General features: G+C 47.2%; 1 long non-coding RNA gene across 1 annotated transcript; it reads right to left on the bottom strand.

Annotated features, from left to right (window-relative positions):
- Window positions 1–14,155: 14,155 nt before the first annotated feature.
- On the bottom strand, window positions 14,156–15,079 carry LOC120643548. The gene is made up of 2 exons (XR_005663047.1): window positions 14,672–15,079; window positions 14,156–14,576 (listed from the first exon to the last, which is right to left on the bottom strand). It is a non-coding gene; the product is annotated as an uncharacterized LOC120643548 (long non-coding RNA).
- Between the last annotated feature and the right edge of the window lie 3,492 nt (window positions 15,080–18,571).

Here is an 18,571-nt window from a genome sequence, read left to right as displayed (position 1 = left end):
TGTCACCGAGGGTTCACCGTCCGACGACGATGATGACCCGGACCGCTTCCTCGCCGTGCCACGACAGCCGGATCAGTAGCTCGCCTTTTTGGTGCTTTGGTGCCAAAGGGGGAAAGAGTTAGGGGGAGTTTGGAGTCAGGGGGAGGGTAGAGTTAGAGAGAGCTCGTAGTTACAGGACCTTGATGTTATATCTCTTTTGAGGTTAGTTAATGGATACGTACATTTGACTCTTGAGTATGCCGTGTGTTGAGACATATCTATGGATTTCGTTTGAGCCGTTGAGCTCCTTGGTTCTTTTTCGAGTTTGCTTGAGTTTATCCTGTTTACTTTTCTCGCTCTCTCATTTAAGTTATTGTTTGTGTTGTCATCAATCACCAAAAAGGGGGAGATTGTAAGCATCTAGGCCCTCAAGATATGTTTCGGTGATTAATGACAACCGTTATTGTGACTAATGAGTTTGTGCAGCTTAATGAATCATTATCGCTCATTTGATCATATGTCAAAGATGCCCCTAAATTTCATTATTCAAAAAGGCGATCTCGGTATTCAACTCAAATATATATCAAGACTAAGGATCTTTCTAGTCCTAAGTGTCGTAAAGTTGAGAAGGACACTTAGGTTAGTATAGGTTTTATAATTTTGTAGTGATCGCACTATTAAGAGGGGTTAAGGCTAAGTAACTTGAGCATGGACATGGTCAATTAAAAATGGATGCACACTATGGTCACTCAGGTTCTAAGAAGTTCAAATAAGTGGTTTTCAACTTATATCTCAAGAATATTTGGATTTCATTCAAGACTCAAATCAGAAAAGGCAAAATCAGAAAAAGTCTATACACCGGTTTAACTGACGACTCCAAATTTATATACGTCGGTTAAACGAAGTCAGCAGAATCTGGACAAGTCAATACACCGGTTAAACCGACGCATTTGAAATTAACATCGGTGCATTAGACCAGAGTTGGTTTTTCCAGGGTATTTCAAGTTCTATACACCGGTTAAACCGACGATGTTTGAAATCAAACGTCGGTACAATTGACCAGTGAGATGGTTTTTCCACGGATTTCAGAAGTTGTACTCACCGGTTAAACCGACGATGGATTTGAGTAAACGTCGGTGCAGTTGTCCAGAGACTTGGTTTTTCAGTTGATCAGTGGACAACTACACTCACCGGTTAAACCGATGATATGTCGGTTAATCTGCCCAAGTTGTAACGGCTAGTTTTCAGAATGGGCAGTTTACATTCATCGGTTAAACTGACGCTGGCTATTGGAGGTACGTCGGATTAACCGGCGCTACGCAGTTTTCTGGCAGCTTTTCTCCAACGGCTCTATTCGTGGGAGCTGCCTATATATACCCCTCCAATGGGTCATTTTGCTCTCTCTTGACACCAGGCAATATTCATACACTCATATATTGTTGAGAGCCACCTTGAGCTTCATCTTCCACATATTTGTTCAATTCAATCAATCAAGAAGCAAGACTAAGGACTTGAGTAGAAAGAAGCTTGTGTGCATCCATTCTTGGTGATCGGTTCTTGCTCAAGTGAAGGCCCTAGCTTGTTACTCTTGGTGATTGGCAGCACCTAGGCGATCTTGGTGATTGAAGGTGTTTCTTCCGGAGCTTGCCAAAGATTGTGGGAGCCCGAAGAAGGTTGTACGTGGCTTGAGCTCCACCACGCCGGGATGGTGAACGGAGACTCTTAGTGAGCGCCCAAGTCTCGGTGACGTGGGAGGTGACAATACTCTTAGTGAGTGTCACAACGTGGATTAGGGGTGTGTGCCAACACATCGACACCACGGGAAAAAATCCGGTTGTCTCTTGCCCACTCTTTCATTTCAAGTACCTACTTTCATGCAATTATTCATGTGCTTGACCTTAGAGATCATAACTTAGCTCTACCTTGCTTAGTTTGTTATCTTGTTGTATCTTTGGTAGCTTGTGTAGGTTGCTTAGTTAGCCGGTTGGTGAATTGAGCCTTACTAGTATTGCATAGGTTAAGGTTGCTTTATTTGTTTTAGAAATTTGAAAAAGGCCAATTCACCCCCCTCTTGGTCCATCGATCCTTACAATTGGTATCAGAGCCTCGTTGCTCATTTGGATCATTAGGCTTCACTGCCTAGAGCTATGGCCAAGATGGATGGTTCGCCGCCTCACTTCGAGGGCAAGAACTTTGCTTATTGGAAAGTTCGCATGGCCGCATACCTTGATGCGATTGCCCCCGAAGTGTGGTTGGCAACAAAGACCGAGTTCACCGGAACTCCCATCTCGGATCAATTAAAATGGAATGCTAAGGCTAGAAATGCAATTTTCGAAGCCATTAGTGAGGAAGTCTTTGCTAGAGTAAATGACATGGACTTAGCAAGTGATATATGGAAAGAGCTAATTGAAATTCATGAAGGCTCTACAAAAGTTCGTGAACAAAAATATCACTTGTTTAGAGCTAAGTATGATTTCTTTAAGATGCTAGCTCATGAAAATTGCATTGATATGTATTCTCGCTTGAATGTCATTGTCAAGGACATTAATGCTCTTGAAGTTTCTAAAATTGACAGTGGCTCCATCAACCGCAAGATTCTCATGCTCCTTCCGAAGCCCAAGTACAACATCATCAATGCTATACTTCAAAAGGAGAATCTTGATACGATGAAAGTGGGTGAGCTTGTGGGCGAAATTCGCGCTCATGAAATGGGTATCCTTGGTATGTCCGAAGAGTCAACAACAAGCAAGTCAATTGCTATCAAAACCAAGGCAAACAAGCCCCGCAAGCTCAAGATGATCAAGTAAGATTCAAGCTCAAGCAATGAAGAGGATGATAATCATGAAAGCTCATCCGATGATGAAGAAGATGGAGAACTTGCTCTGATGATGAGAAAGTTCACACGCTTGAGCGACAAAATAAACAAGAAGGGTTACAACTTTGACCCTAAAAGAAGAATATTCCGGCCAAGGGAGGATATCAAGCACAAAATATGCTACAATTGTGGAGAAAAAGGTCACATAGCTCCCAATTGCCCCAAGCCGGACAAGAGAAAGAAGGACAACAAGAGCAAACATCGCAATGACTCAAGCGATGATGATGAAGATGAAAAGAAAAACAAGAACAAGAAACTTGGGAAGAAAAAGAGCCATGACAAGAAGACCAAGCTCTTCCCAAAGAAGAAAGGTCACACCAAGAGAAGCTTCTTGGTGGAGAAACAAGAATGGGTGACCGATGTCTCATCAATTGAAGATTCAAGTGATGAAGAAGACATCGTCACCATCGCCCTCACAAATGAAGAACCACCGCTACCTCCACCTCCCATGTGCCTCATGGCAAAAGGCAACACAAAGGTATGTGAGGTGGATAGTGACAATGATAGTGATGAAGAGCTTGACCCTTATGAATTTACTAACCTCATTAATGAGTATACATCCGTTATCAAGAGGGAAAAGGGCAAAGTCAAGATTCTTGAGAGCACTCATGCCAAGTTAGAGCTTGCCCACTCCGATTTGCTTGGCAAGTACAATGACTTGCTCAAAAAACACAATGAGTCAATTGTACTTGCTAAGCAAGTTGAAGAGAGTCACAAAAAGCTTAAACAAGAGCATAGGGAGTTGGCTCACAAATATCAAGAACTTGAATTTGCCTATGAAGCAATTGACCCAAGTCTTGAGAACTTTGTCAATGAAACCATTGAAAAGGTCAATGCTTCTACTTCATGTGATGACCTCCTCATTGATGCAAATGCCACTAATATTGTGCCCGAGCTTGCTCCTTCTAGGGAAAAAGAATTGATGGATCAAGTAGCAAGCCTCAAGAGCAGTGTGGAGAAGCTCTCAAGAGGAGAATACATCCACAAGGAAATTCTCTTCAACAATGCACGTGACTATGGCAAGAGAGGTCTTGGTTCATTTCCGGAGCCAAATCAAGGCACCACTCCTTCTCTGGAGATCAAGACTAGCTTCATCAAGGAAGTTGGTTCATATTGCCAACATTGCCAAGTCACCGGGCACCACATTAGGGAGTGCACCTTACCATCACGTCCTCTTCCCACTTTACCCAAGAATTACTCATCAATGTTTCAAAATAACCATTTTCTTTTGAGTAAAGTGAAGGGCAAGGTGAAGGCCAAATTCATTGGCAAAATCGCTAAGGAGTCAAAGAAGAAGCTCCCCAAGCAACTTTGGGTCCCAAAAGCTCTTGTCACACATGTGCAAGGCCCAAAGCTTGTTTGGGTTCCTAAAACTCAAAAGTGAATTCTCAAGTGTGTAGGTGAACTACAAAGCCGGTGGAAAACATTGGGTACTTGATAGCGGTTGCTCTCAACACATGACCGGCAAGTTGCAACACATCATCCCATCAAGACGATGTTGTATACCTCCAAGCCGCTCGAGCTACTACACATGGATCTTTTTGATCCAACTACATACAAGAGCATTGGTGGTAACCTCTATTGCCTAGTAATAGTTGATGATTTTTCACGTTACACTTGGGTCATGTTTCTAGGTGATAAGGGTGAAACTCCGGAAGTCTTCAAGACATTTGCAAGAAGAGTTCAAAGGGAGTACAACTCCCCAATTGTGAAGATCCGGAGTGACAACGGCACCGAGTTCAAAAATATGAAGATTGAAGAATGGTGCGATGAAGAGGGCATCAAGCATGAGTTTGCCGCCACCTACACGCCTCAACAAAATGGAGTGGTGGAAAGAAAACACTCATCACCCTAGCAAGAGCAATGTTGGATGATTATGGCACGTCCGAGAAGTTTTGGGCGGAAGCAATCAATACGGCTTGCCATGCATCCAACCGAGTGTATCCCCACCGACTCCTCAAGAAAACTCCATATGAGCTCATCACCGGGAAGAAACCAAATATATCATACTTTCGAGTCTTTGGTTGAAAATGCTTCATTTATAAGAAGAAAAGGCTCGGTAAGTTTGAGAGTAGATGTGATGAAGGTTTCTTTCTTGGTTATGCATCAAACTCCAAAGCATATAGAGTATTCAATCAAACCTCTGGGTTAGTTGAAGAAACATGTGATGTGGAGTTTGATGAATCTAATGGCTCCCAAGAGGAGGTTGTTGGCTATGACAATGTAGGTGATGAGGAGATTGATGAAGCTTTGAAGAAGATGTCCATTGGGGATATCAAGCCGGAAGAGGTGCATGAAAGCAATGATCAAGGGGGAGGACCTTCCTCATCTACACCAAGCACCTCCACGGCACTCCAAGTAGATGAAGATCAAGAAAAAGATGATCCACTACCTCAAGAAAATGTGCCAACGCCAACACCCCAAGTCCAAGAACAAGAAGAGCAAAGTGTTCCACCACAAGCACAAGTCACCCATGATCCACCCCAATAAGCATCCACGCATGTACCGCTAGTGAAGCATGGTCGCATCTCCAAGGATCATCCAATTGGTCAAATCATTGGAAGTCCTTCCAAGGGAGTAAGAACTCGCTCTAAGCATGCTTCATTTGGCGAATATTACTCATTTGTTTCTTGTATTGAACCCACTAGCATAGAGGAAGCTCTTGAGGACTCGGATTGGGTGATGGCTATGCAAGAAGAATTGAACAACTTCACCCGCAATGAAGTTTGGATCCTCGAAGCTCCTCCGAAAGACAAGAACATCATCGGCACCAAGTGGGTCTTTTGAAACAAGCAAGATGAACATGGGGTGGTGATACGCAACAAAGCAAGACTTGTGGCAAAAGGGTTTTCTCAAGTCGAAGGTTTGGATTTTGGTGAAACTTTTGCTCCGGTCGCAAGACTTGAAGCTATCCACATCCTTCTTGCTTACTCTTCACATCATAATATCAAGTTATATCAAATGGATGTGAAAAGTGCATTCTTAAATGGCGTTATTAACGAACTTGTTTATGTTGAGCAACCTCCCGGGTTTGAAGATCCGAGGAATCCTAATCATGTTTATAGGTTGCACAAGGCACTCTATGGGCTCAACCGCTCAAACAAGCTCCAAGGGCTTGGTACGAGAGGCTTCGTGACTTCCTAATCATGCAAGGCTTCAAGATCGGGAGGGTGGACACCACGTTGTTCACAAAAGACGTCAACAGGGATCCTTTCATTTGTCAAATTTATGTTGACAATATTATCTTTGGCTCAACTAATGATTTACTAAGCCATGAGTTTGCTACCATGATGTCTAGGGAATTCGAGATGTCCATGATCGGCGAGTTGACCCTCTTCCTTGGTTTTCAAGTCAAACAATTGAAGGAAGGGACATTCATCCATCAAGAAAAGTATACTAGAGATATCTTGAAGAAGTTCAAGATGGATGAATGCAAGCCGATCAAGACACCCATGGCAACCAATGGGCATCTCGACTTGGATGTGGATGGTAAACCGGTTGATCAATCCCTCTATCGTTCTATGATAGGGTCTTTGCTTTACCTTACCGCATCTAGGCCCGATATAATGTTTAGTGTGTGCTTGTGTGCCCGCTTTCAAGCAAACCCAAAGGAATCACACCTCTCGGCTGTGAATAGGATCCTTCGGTATCTCAAGCACACCCCTAGCATAGGCTTGTGGTACCCCAAAGGCGCTAGCTTAGATCTCTTGGGATACTCAGATTCGGATTTTGCCGGAAACCATGTGGATCGCAAGAGTACCTCCGGGGGTTGCCACTTGCTTAGGCGTTCTCTAGTTTCTTGGTCAAGTAAGAAGCAAAATTCCGTGGCTTTGTCCACTGCGGAAGCGGAATATATAACGGCCGGTGCATGTTGTGCCCAAATCCTATATATGAAGCAAACCCTTTTGGACTTTGGTGTGAAACTAGATAGGATACCACTCCTTTGTGACAGTGAAAGTGCCATAAAAATTGCCAAGAATCCGGTTCAACACTCTCGCACAAAGCACATTGATATTCGCCATCACTTCTTGCGTGATCACAAAGCTAAAGGAGACATATCTCTTCAAGGTGTGAGATCCAAGGAGCAATTGGCGGATATTTTCACAAAACCATTAGACGAGAGTACATTTGTTAGGCTAAGGAATGAGCTTAATGTGCTAGATGTGGCAAACGTCATGTAAGTTTCCATGTCATATAGAAAAATGCATACATATAGGACACTTATCTAGCCATGGTAAGATAGTGATGAGCAAGGGTTTAGCTAGAGGTGGTGGTCCACTTGTTTTCCTCTAGGCTTGTAGAAAGGCTCATCATGAAGAAACTTCCCGTGGGTTCAAACTTGACAAGTAGATCTTAAATTCTTGTTATGCATTTCTTGTCATATAGATGTGCACTTCATATTTACTTTTCCTTCGCATGTGGTTGTAGCTTGCACCATCATTGCATGCGTAAGGGTCACAAAGGAGATCACTTGATGAAAATGAGACTTGTTTCATATACAAGATCTTAATTCATGAAAAGTGAAAAGAGCAAAGTGTTAGGTGCGTTATTTCCTAGTGAGCAATGTCATGATGAGTTTGAAGCTTTTTATCTTCAATATTCCTATGACAAGGCTCATACATTTTATTTGGCGCTTTGTCTCGCTTTGTGGCTTTTCTTTATGTTTGAAAAGAAAAACTATTAAGCTAGTGTGCTATCCTTTTTATTTTGAGGGGTAAAGTCGCCTATGCAAGTCCACTAACTTGAGTTTATTTGAATTTTATAAGTTTATTGGACTTAGCATAGAAGAGTGAGCTGAGTGGGGGGTTTTCAGGTTCACCAGTTAAACCGACGCTCAATGGATCAATACCCATCGGTTTAACCAGCGTTACTTAGTTTCTGGCTCAGCTCAGCAAAACCAGGCGTTCAACCGGCGTATACAAAAGTGATAGCATTGGATCAACCGGTGAACACAACTCAGATCAGACCCAGCAATCAACCGGTGTTAGCAGCGTTCAACCGGCGAGTTCAAAATGCATACCGTCGGATCAACCGGCGTTCAGATGAGTTTTTGCTGGATTCTCGGGTGAACTGAACCGATGCAATCAATCGACGCTCAAGACCTAGGCATCGGTTTAACCGGCGTTAAGGAAAATCGCGGGCCCACCTGTCATATATGTCTTGTGCGGGCCGTCGGTTCCTCTTTTCCTTCTCTGTTTCGCCCGACTCCTCCCGTCTCGAGCCGCCGCCGCGCCCTCTCTCGCCGATCCCACGCCGCCGCTCGTCCACACTACCACCACCGCTCTGCACCCACGCTCCACGCGCCGCACGCCATCCTCGCCGCCGGCCCAGGCCGCCGCCACGTTCAGCCTGCGCCACCACCACCCCCGCGCGCGCTCACGCTGCCCGTGCACCACCGCCACCTGCGCCGCCCGAGCGCCTCCGCGCCGCCACCACTGCTACTCCGCGCCACCGCCGCGTTCTGAGCCGCCGCTCCTGCACGTCGTGCCGCCCACGCAGCCGCGCCTCCACGCCGTTCACGCCGCAGCCGCAGTCAATCAAGTGCTCGCCAAGTGTTCGACGGATTGCTTGATCGAGATGGGTCGCGAGAAGAGGAAGGGAAAGGAAGTTGTGGTCGAGAAGCCCGTCTGCAAGCGGACTCGCGCTGAGAGAGAGGCCGAGAGGGCCGAGTTGGTGGCCAAGGCCGCCGAGGAGAAGGCGTCAGGCCGTGCTCGCCCGTTCGCGATCAGGGAGCAGCCAGCCAGGGGCAGAGGCAGGGGTCGAGGTATGAGCAGAGTCAGAGGTGCTAGGGCCACCAGAGCCACGACTGAGGTAGCAGCAGAGTCAGATCGTTCACTTTCAGCTGCAGATTCAGAGGCAGAGCAGTCTGAGCAGTCTCAGGGGAAGAGTACTCAGGGATCACCGACTCCACGATGTTCTGGCCGCACTCGGCAGACGTCCCCAGCAGGAGAGACTTCGCCAGCGACTGAGCGTCGCACTGGACCGAGGACGCGAGGAGGTCACCAGCCACAGGAGCCTCGCAGGTCCACAGCAGCAGCAGCAGCAGCCCGTAGAGCCGAGGCCCTAGAGGCCGAGCGGGCAGTGTTCCGTATGGACACTGTTGTGCGTCTGGAGCCAGGTGTGCTGCTCCAGAATTTGACCAAGGCCAATGCGGCGAAGGTCAAGAGGCTCAGGTGGAGTGTTGGGGAGGAAGACTGGTTCCCTGTGACCCGTGACAGCAGGGTCGACCGTAGATTCTGGACACTTCTTCAGGCCAGCTTCTACAAGACCTACCAGAGGCGAGGGCACAAGATCTTCCCACACAGGGTGCTCGACTGGGTCTCACTGAGGACAGCTGCAGGGGGAACAGATGTCAGAGAGCATTTTGCTCACTTCAGAGGCCTGCCCAGGTTACTTCAGATGGAGCAGAACAGGTATATCGAGGACTGGGTTAGAGTGTTCTACGCCACAGCCTGGATCGCTTCTGAGCGCAGAGCCGTACACTTCGTGTTTGGAGGCCAGGTCTTTGGTCTGTCCAGGGCGACGATAGCAGGGATACTTGGAGTTGATTTGGTTGATGTCTCCCTGCACGAGATGGTATATGGAGACGCAGATCCACCAGCCGTTTCCAGCTTCGTACGCCAGAGTCCCCAGCCTGCTGACCCCAGAGGCGTACGCTGTTCACATGGCACTCCGGAGGACTCTGTTACCGAGGAGTGGCTACCCAGAGGGGTTTACAGGTTTGCAGCAGCTACTACTTCTTCACATACTCACTCACGAGCCGTTTGACATTGTTGACTTCATTTTGGCTGAGATCGAGGATGTGATCACTGACGGGATGGGTGTTGTACGTCAGTTTCCTTATGCTCACTGGATTAGCTATATCTGTTCTATGATTGTGCCAGCTGAGTCACCCGTCAGTGCAGTGTACCGTTAGGATGAGGCTCCCCGGTTCCCAGTTTACCGTCCGACAGCTCCACAGGACCGGAGGAGGGGCAGACAGGCCGAGAGAGCTGCTATGGCATAGTTGTCACCTGAGGCACAGGCCCGAGTAGCACAAGAGGACGAGGCACTTCTGGCAGCTGAGGCACAGCTTCCCGGAGGAGATGATGAGATTCACTGGTCTGAGCTTGAGTCGGACTCCTCCGAGGACGTCGAGTACTTTCCTGCAGCCCCAGCTAGTCACGACCACGAGGCAGGAGGGTCCAGAGAGCCAGTCTCAGAGTCACCAGCAGCTGCTACAGTCACAGAGTCTCAGGTGACTCAGCCGTCCGAGCTCACCTCTCTTCTTCAGCAGCTTGTTACTCAGCAGCGAGAGGATCGGATTGCACAGGAGGAGGCCAGGAGAGCCCATGAGGCTCAGCTCGCAGCGATTCAGAGGGAGGCCGCCTGAGAGCGTGCTGCAGCCAAGGAGCGTTTTGTCGGGCTCATTGACCGAGTATCACAGAGGACAGACGCTCAGTTCCAGCAGATGCAGCAGGGCATGATGGCGATGTTTGGGATGATTACACAGCTTTATACTCACACCGGACTCACCCCGCAGCAGCCAGGACAGCCAGGTCTTCAGGGTGTTGGAGCACCTCAGCTTGCAGTAACTCCAGCTCCAGCCCCTACTGCAGCTCCAGCTACTACGGCGACACCGGAGACCACGTTCTCGATGTCCGCACTTCTTGGGTCTGCCGGTCGTCCGCTCTTCTCGCCACTGCCAGCGACTACACTCTTCCAGGACTCACCATCAGCAGTTCAGACAGTCGCCCTCCCCATTGTACCACAGACACTACCTTCAGGGGGAGGAGGAGAGGGGTCCACAGTTCCGCAGTCGACACAGCCGGCAGCTTCAGCACTCACTACTTCAGATATTGACACTTCTTCTGCTGAGCCGGTTACCACGTCTACGGACCCTCTCCCAGGCAGTGCTAGCACGAGAGCCTCCACGACAGCTATGCCTCATGTCAGCTCAGACCCTCAGCTCCCGTCTGTCACCGAGGGTTCACCGTCCGACGACGACGACGACAATGACGCGGACTGCTTCCTCGCCGTGCCACGATAGCCGGATCAGTAGCTCGCCTTTTTGGTGCTTTGGTGCCAAAGGGGGAGAGAGTTAGGGGGAGTTTGGAGTCAGGGGGAGGGTAGAGTTAGAGAGAGCTCGTAGTTACAGGACCTTGATGTTATATCTCTTTTGATGTTAGTTCATGGATATGTACATTTGACTCTTGAGTATGCCGTGTGTTGAGACATATCTATGGATTTCGTTTGAGCCGTTGAGCTCCTTGGTTCTTTTTCGAGTTTGCTTGAGTTTATCCTGTTTACTTTTCTCGCTCTCTCGTTTAAGTTATTGTTTGTGTTGTCATCAATCACCAAAAAGGGGGAGATTGTAAGCATCTAGGCCCTCAAGATATGTTTCGGTGATTAATGACAACTGTTATTGTGACTAATGAGTTTGTGCAGCTTAATGAATCATTATCGCTCATTTGATCATATGTCAAACATGCCCCTAAATTTCATTATTCAAAAAGGCGATCTCGGTATTCAACTCAAATATATATCAAGACTAAGGATCTTTCTAGTCCTAAGTGTTGTAAGGTTGAGAAGGACACTTAGGTTAGTATAGGTTTTATAGTTTTGTAGTGATCGCACTATTAAGAGGGGTTAAGGCTAAGTAACTTGAGCATGGACATGGTCAATTAAAAATAGATGCACACTATGGTCACTCAGGTTCTAAGAAGTTCAAATAAGTGGTTTTCAACTTATATCTCAAGAATATTTGGATTTCATTCAAGACTCAAATTAGAAAAGGCAAAATCAGAAAAAGTCTATACACCGGTTTAACCGACGACTCCAAATTTATATACGTCGGTTAAACGAAGTCAGCAGAGTCTGGACAAGTCAATACACCGGTTAAACCGACGCGTTTGAAATTAACGTCGGTGCATTAGTCCAGAGTTGGTTTTTCCAGGGTATTTCAAGTTCTATACACCGGTTAAACCGACGATGTTTGAAATCAAACGTCGGTACAATTGACCAGTGAGATGGTTTTTCCACGGATTTCAGAAGTTGTACTCACCGGTTAAACCAACGATGGATTTGAGTTAACGTCGGTGCAGTTGTCCAGAGACTTGGTTTTTCAGTTGATCAGTGGACAACTACACTCACCGGTTAAACCGATGATACGTCGGTTAATCTGCCCAAGTTGTAACGGCTAGTTTTCAGAATGGGCAGTTTACATTCATCGGTTAAACCGACGCTGGCTATTGGAGGTACGTCGGATTAACCGGCGCTACGCAGTTTTCTGGCAGCTTTTCTCCAACGGCTCTATTCGTGGGAGCTGCCTATATATACCCCTCCAATGGGTCATTTTGCTCTCTCTTGACACCAGACAACATTCATACACTCATATATTATTGAGAGCCACCTTGAGCTTCATCTTCCACATATTTGTTCAATTCAATCAATCAAGAAGCAAGACTAAGGACTTGAGTAGAGAGAAGCTTGTGTGCATCCGTTCTTGGTGATCGGTTCTTTCTCAAGTGAATGCCCTAGCTTGTTACTCTTGGTGATTGGCAGCACCTAGGCGATCTTGGTGATTGAAGGTGTTTCTTCCGGAGCTTGCCAAAGATTGTGGGAGACCGAAGAAGGTTGTACGTGGCTTGAGCTCCACCACGCCGGGATGGTGAACGGAGACTCTTAGTGAGCGCCCAAGTCTCGGTGACGTGGGAGGTGACAAGACTCTTAGTGAGTGTCACAACGTAGATTAGGGGTGTGTGCCAACACATCGACACCACGGGAAAAAATCCGGTTGTCTCTTGCCCACTCTTTCATTTCAAGCACCTACTTTCATGCAATTATTCATGTGCTTGACCTTAGAGATCATAACTTAGCTCTACCTTGCTTAGTTTGTTATCTTGTTGTATCTTTGGTAGCTTGTGAATGTTGCTTAGTTAGCCGGTTGGTGAATTGAGCCTTACTAGTATTGCATAGGTTAAGGTTGCTTTATTTGTTTTAGAAATTTGAAAAAGGCCCAATTCACCCCCCCTCTTGGTCCATCGATCCTTACATATGGTTGCCCCTGGCGCAGGAAGGCGAGAGGCATGTGGGACGGATGACGCCACACCCTCTGTCATCTCCACGTCGTCCACCCGAACCATGGAGACGAGCAAAATATGAACTAAAACCAGCTAATCACCCCTATCTGGCGCGCCAAATGTCGTGGTGTGGCAAACCACAGCCGGGTGGCGGAATGCACCCGCTTAAGCCCAGAGGGTGAGTACTCGGGGGTTAGCTAGGACTAGTTCGATCTCGCTGGAAGAACACGGTGAACACAATAGGTTTAGAGTGGTTCGGGCTGCCGGAGCGTAATACCCTACGTCCACTGTGTGTTGTATTGCCTTAGTCTCGAGAGAGTCTTGGCGTCTCTGGTGGTGAGTCCAGCGTGTGTCTATGTGTGTTTTTTGTGTACAGCGAGCGCCTCCGCTTTATATCTCAAGGGAGGCGCGTACATAGCCGTTGGGTCCCCGACAGGTGGGTCCAAACGATGTAGTATAAAATAACGTATTGTTCATATATTATGGCGTTGCAGGCGGAGGAGATCTCATTCTTGGATTTCCTTGCCTGCTCGCGGGAATCCTCCGTCCAGCATACCTATGCGCTGTCTTGTAGAAACGGCGCCAGGCGTAGCATGCGGCGTCGCCTGCAGCGTAGCTGAACGGGCCGTGTAGCTTGCGGCATAGGCGGCATGATGGAAAAGTGTTGTGCCGTCGTATCCAATTAATGCGGCAGACGTGCTCTGCGCGGCTGCGGTGCAGGCGGCTACACTGTGTACCTCGGTAATACACGGTCTACAGTGAGATCTGGCAAAGGCTGCCCCGCGTGCCGCGGCGGCAGAGCACGCGTCAATCACCCGCATGGAATGCTGTGGGTGGGCGAGTCTTCCAGCAGAAGACCCGCGCCCACGCCCGCGCCTGCGGTACACGTGGCAGCTCCGAACCCCCCGGTGGTATGTTGGTTCTACGTGCGTGGGATGTCCGGACGGACGCGGGAGGTCCCGGACCCCTATAGGGGGTCCACGGCCTCGGCTGTTGGCTCGGAGCTTCCCCTCCTCAGGGACACGTGGCGTCACCGGACCTGTCCCGGTGCGGGGAGCGGGTCCGGGGCCGTTGGCCCAGTGAGGAAAGAGCCTGACCCGTGGGGCCTAGCTGCTCCGCCACTCATCGCGTAGTTACGGATGACTATGCGAGTCCTGCCTTACTGCAGTAGGAGTGGGTATCTCTGCTACAGGGTACCGACAAGTACAAACTACATGAAAATGAGATAGAGCATGCAGAAGGCTTGGTTACATCGAGATCACAATTCAATGCTCACAGTTGGTAGTGTCAAAAGCATTAGGCACACGAGATTTACCCAAAACTGGGTGCAGTCTCGATTCAAGTATCAATGCATCCAAATAGATGTGCTGATACATTGAGCTCCAACACCAAATGAGATCTGGCTCAATGTGCTTTCACGGGAAAAGAATTAATCCAGCTTTCTACTAGATTATTACTCATCAAAATTGCTGTGAAAAGCTGAATTCGTGATTGTTTGACTGACCTGCTAGCTCAAATCCTCCATCCAGCATGTGTACTAGATCTCAATTGCAAACGAATCTACATGTGCATATGGAACAAAATGCGTTGATGCATCTATTTACCAGCGATTCAGCTTCCTCCACGCCGGACTGGATCTCGAACAGCTTTTGCTTCCTTCTCTGCGGAGATTCAACCTAATCAGCGAAACAATCAACAAAAGCTGGGGCTCCCCAACGGAATCAAGATGGGGAATCAGATTAAACAGCTTGCTTACCTCCATCGAGGGCAGAGGCAGCGGTGCACTTGCGGGAGAGGGAGGCCGCGGCCACGCAGTATTGCCTCTTGCAGCCCTCGAACACCTTGCTCATGGCTGCTGCTCGCGGCTCGCCTCGATCTCGGAACGGGCTCGCGGAACGGGGTCGGGATGAGGGAGCACTGTCGGAGGAGGGGAGTGGCGTCGACCCCGTCCCCACGCTGCCGTGCCCACCGCCGGCGGTGGGGGCCGCCGCTGCCGGCGGGGGAGGAGGAGGGGGAGGGGAGGCTGCAGTTGCCTCATCGTCCCGTGCGTCCGCGGCGGCGGCGGGCGGTGATGGAGGAAGCTGCGACCGGCAGGGTGGTGAGGACGGGAGCTGGGCGGTTGGGCGTGGATCCGGCTCGTGCTGCTCCTTCCTCCCATGAATCCGATGCCTCCGGCGGTGGGGCCACCACTGCCGGCGGGGGAGGAGGGGGCGGGGATGCTGCGGGCGCCTCGTCGTCTCGCGCATCCACGGCGGCAGGGGGGAGCTGGGCGGGTTTTTTTTATGAGGGGAGCTGGGAGGTTGGGCGTGGGGATAGGGGTGGAGGTGGCGGGGGATGTCGCGAACCGAACGGATAAACCGGCGATCGGAGCGACGTGGATCGGGTGCGCCGACTGACTCGGATATGGAATTGCTTATTCCATGCCCAGGTACTCAATAAAGCTACTATATATATATAATTATTTACTTGTGACCGGCTACAGAATATTCTGTAGCCGAGTCCCACCGATCGAACCATCATGCGGCACCCAACCAGGCAATCTCTGGTCCCACCCAGCTCAAGCTTGACGCCCAGCCAGCTCAGCCAGGTCGGCTCGACTCGCGAGAGTCCACCAGCTTGAGCTGTGCGTAGGGGTGGTAAAGGGCCCAACATTTTGAACTAGAAAATCTAAGGGCCGGACTTTAAAAAGGCCGGGCTCTAATGTTACGTAATTTTGAGCTAAAAAATTTAAGGCCTTGTTAGGTTATGAAAAGGCCACTACGGCCATGTCCCATTACCACCCCTGGCCGTGCGCCGCCCGCTGATCACGCCTCCCTTTTTTTGATACCCTCTCCACATCAACTGCATCGTTCACCACTAGACACACGCCGCCGCCGGAGAGGATCCCGACGAGCGGCGATCTGTCCGAACTGCTGCCGCTCGTTTCTTGCTTGCGGACTTCTCCAACCTATGGCCTGGCCACCTGCAAACGAGCTTTGCAACCACAAGTTGTGGCGGTTGATAATCCCCAATTTTGCCGGCAAGTACTCCCTTGCTTAGTTTAGTTTTTTTTCTATTGCTCAAGCTTCCTGGAATTGAACATCGATTTATTCGGCCGATCTGTTGGGCAAATGAGTTTGTGATCCACAGAGGCGGCCAAAAGCTACCTGCCAATTGTTTTGGCTGTTCGTCGTCTAGGCCCGTGGAAATAAGGATTCTGAGGTGAGAAGCCATGAAAATCCGCCATACTAATTAAATTGATTTGATTCCCTTTGGATTAGCCGCCGATTCCCTCTAGTTATCATTCTTTTTTTTTGAGACACTCTAGTTATCATTCATGCAGTCTATCTTTCAATAATGTCAGTCAATCTCTGGTCAGCTTTGTATGATTGCTAGTTGTTATCAGTTTGTTATCGTAAATGTGTAGATTCTATAATGTCACCTGATTCGCGTAAATTTGATTACACACAAATCCAAGGCAAGACGATACAAAAAAAATTGGATGTCTTCTTATAATTTTGGCTGAAAAATTATGTTGGTATGATAAACAGAGCAATAACCAAATTATACACTCTGGTCCGTGTTCAGTAGGCAAAAATAATGTTTTCCAGTCTCTGGCCATTATGTCATTATCATTACCACCTTTGGGTTCAGTCCTACTTGTTATCGTTCATGCAGTTCTTGGCTCCTAATTATTTTTCAGTAAAAATGCAGGAACAGGGGCCCTAGTTTAGGTCAGAGCTGCTATTTTTCATGCTTTACACCTACTGAACACCATCCAAGAAGCTTCCAGCTTCAACTGAGGCTTTAGATTCTTTTTTTTTCCTTCATTGCTCATCTATTTTTTCAGAGCTTTTCCATTGGTATGTTCTTCATTGCTCACCCATTTTTTCAGAGCTTTTCCATTGGTATGAGGCGAGCAGATACAAAAACCTGCCTTACTGTACATATTTTTCATAATTTTACGAGACCTTCCTTGACGCTTCACAGTACTAAATCCACCATATAATTTACTACTTTTTCAAAGCATGTCGATTTCACTAGGCCTTAGAGTTGTGGTTGATTTATCTAGACCGGATCCTATGTAGCACAAAACTAAACTTTTGAATTAGCAGTAGCAGTTGCAACTGTTACTGCTATTGCAGAACAATTGTACCATCTACACGCCTACGACGATGAGTGGATTGATTGTTCTGCAGTAGCAGTTGCAACTTTGTTCGATTCTTTCAGTATTTGGCACTTTTTATTCTGAATTTCTTATTAAAATCCAAACCACTGTGTTTGCCACTTGGATGTTACAATTGGCCTGACGGAGGGCATATACTATCCCAGAGTTTTGCCCTGAGAATGTGTTTCCATTTTCCAATCCACAGGGTTAACCTCACCAGTTACTAAATTTTCCATTGTTACATTTGTCTAGATGTAATTCAATCCTGATTCTCGTAAATTACAAAATACTGGAAAATGTACCTCGATATGATGGAGCTGCTCCGGTCTTTACCACTCAACAGAATCAAGAAGATCCCTGATGGAGAAAAGGCACACTGTCTCGGATCTTGATCTTCTTTGCTGATGATTATAGGCATTGTTATATTGAAACTGTGTCTTGGTTGCCATAGTTTTTCTTGATCTATTCCCCGAGACAAATACCCTTCAACTGTATGTTTGTATATAGTAACTGGTTCCTTGGATAAGCTTGATGCAAAATTGTGGTAGCTCTTGAATTCTTGTAATTATTTTATGGTAAACTCATCTTTATCTTTAGAGTAATAGGTTTCTCCGATGAAACCATCGTAAAAATTGTTGTAAATATCCATCATCCTACTTACTATCTCGAGCTATTTGAATTCTCGTAAATGTTTCATCTTAAATTTATCTTCTAGTTACTAGTTATATATAGTAACTGGTTGCTCAGATTACCATGGTGTGAAATTATATTATGTAACGCCTCCAGGTCTTTAGCCATACGAATTCTCGTAACTATTTCTTGGTAAATTCATCTCGTCAATATAGTAAATGGTTCCTTTAGAACAACATGGAACCTAATTTGTGGTAACTCGACGTAGTACTTATCATATGGCATGCAGTAATTTTTAATTATGAATTCTCGTAACCGTGGTTTTGTACTAGCATGCGTGTATATATAGAAAAAATATTTGAACCTAATTCATGGTTAAAATATTCCCGTAAATGTTGTGCACTTTGCATGCATGCATGTTTTTAGACAGCTCATGTTTTCTCGTAACCATGTTGTCCACTCATTCTCGTATACACTACTAGAAAAAACCAATTGGCAGGCATAATTTGTTTAATAATATGTGTTGGAACAGCACGAGAAAGAATGAGAAAGCAAACCAATTCATGTTGTGTCATGTTCAGTATTCCCCTTTTATGATGGCACATGTAGTTCCACAATGTGTAGGGACATGTTATATTGCAAATATTCAAACTGGCACTGTCATTCTATTTTCTTCAATTTGTTATTGTGGTAACTCAGTGAAGACACTGCTATTTTCCCTCGAACAGCTTGAGGACTAATTATGGTAACTCGCCAACAAAATTTCCATCTCATGGCATTCGACTGGTCGTAACAGTTCCATGGTAAATTATTACTAGTATATGATGTTAAATACGTCTGGTGTCCAGGTCGTACTCTCCTTAATTTTTTTTACCATAA

The sequence above is a fragment of the Panicum virgatum genome, chromosome 8K, assembly GCF_016808335.1.
Source record: "Panicum virgatum strain AP13 chromosome 8K, P.virgatum_v5, whole genome shotgun sequence".
Lineage (NCBI taxonomy): Eukaryota > Viridiplantae > Streptophyta > Magnoliopsida > Poales > Poaceae > Panicum > Panicum virgatum.
Note: the sequence above shows the minus strand (reverse complement) of the source record. Positions and strands in the feature narration are given on the sequence as shown.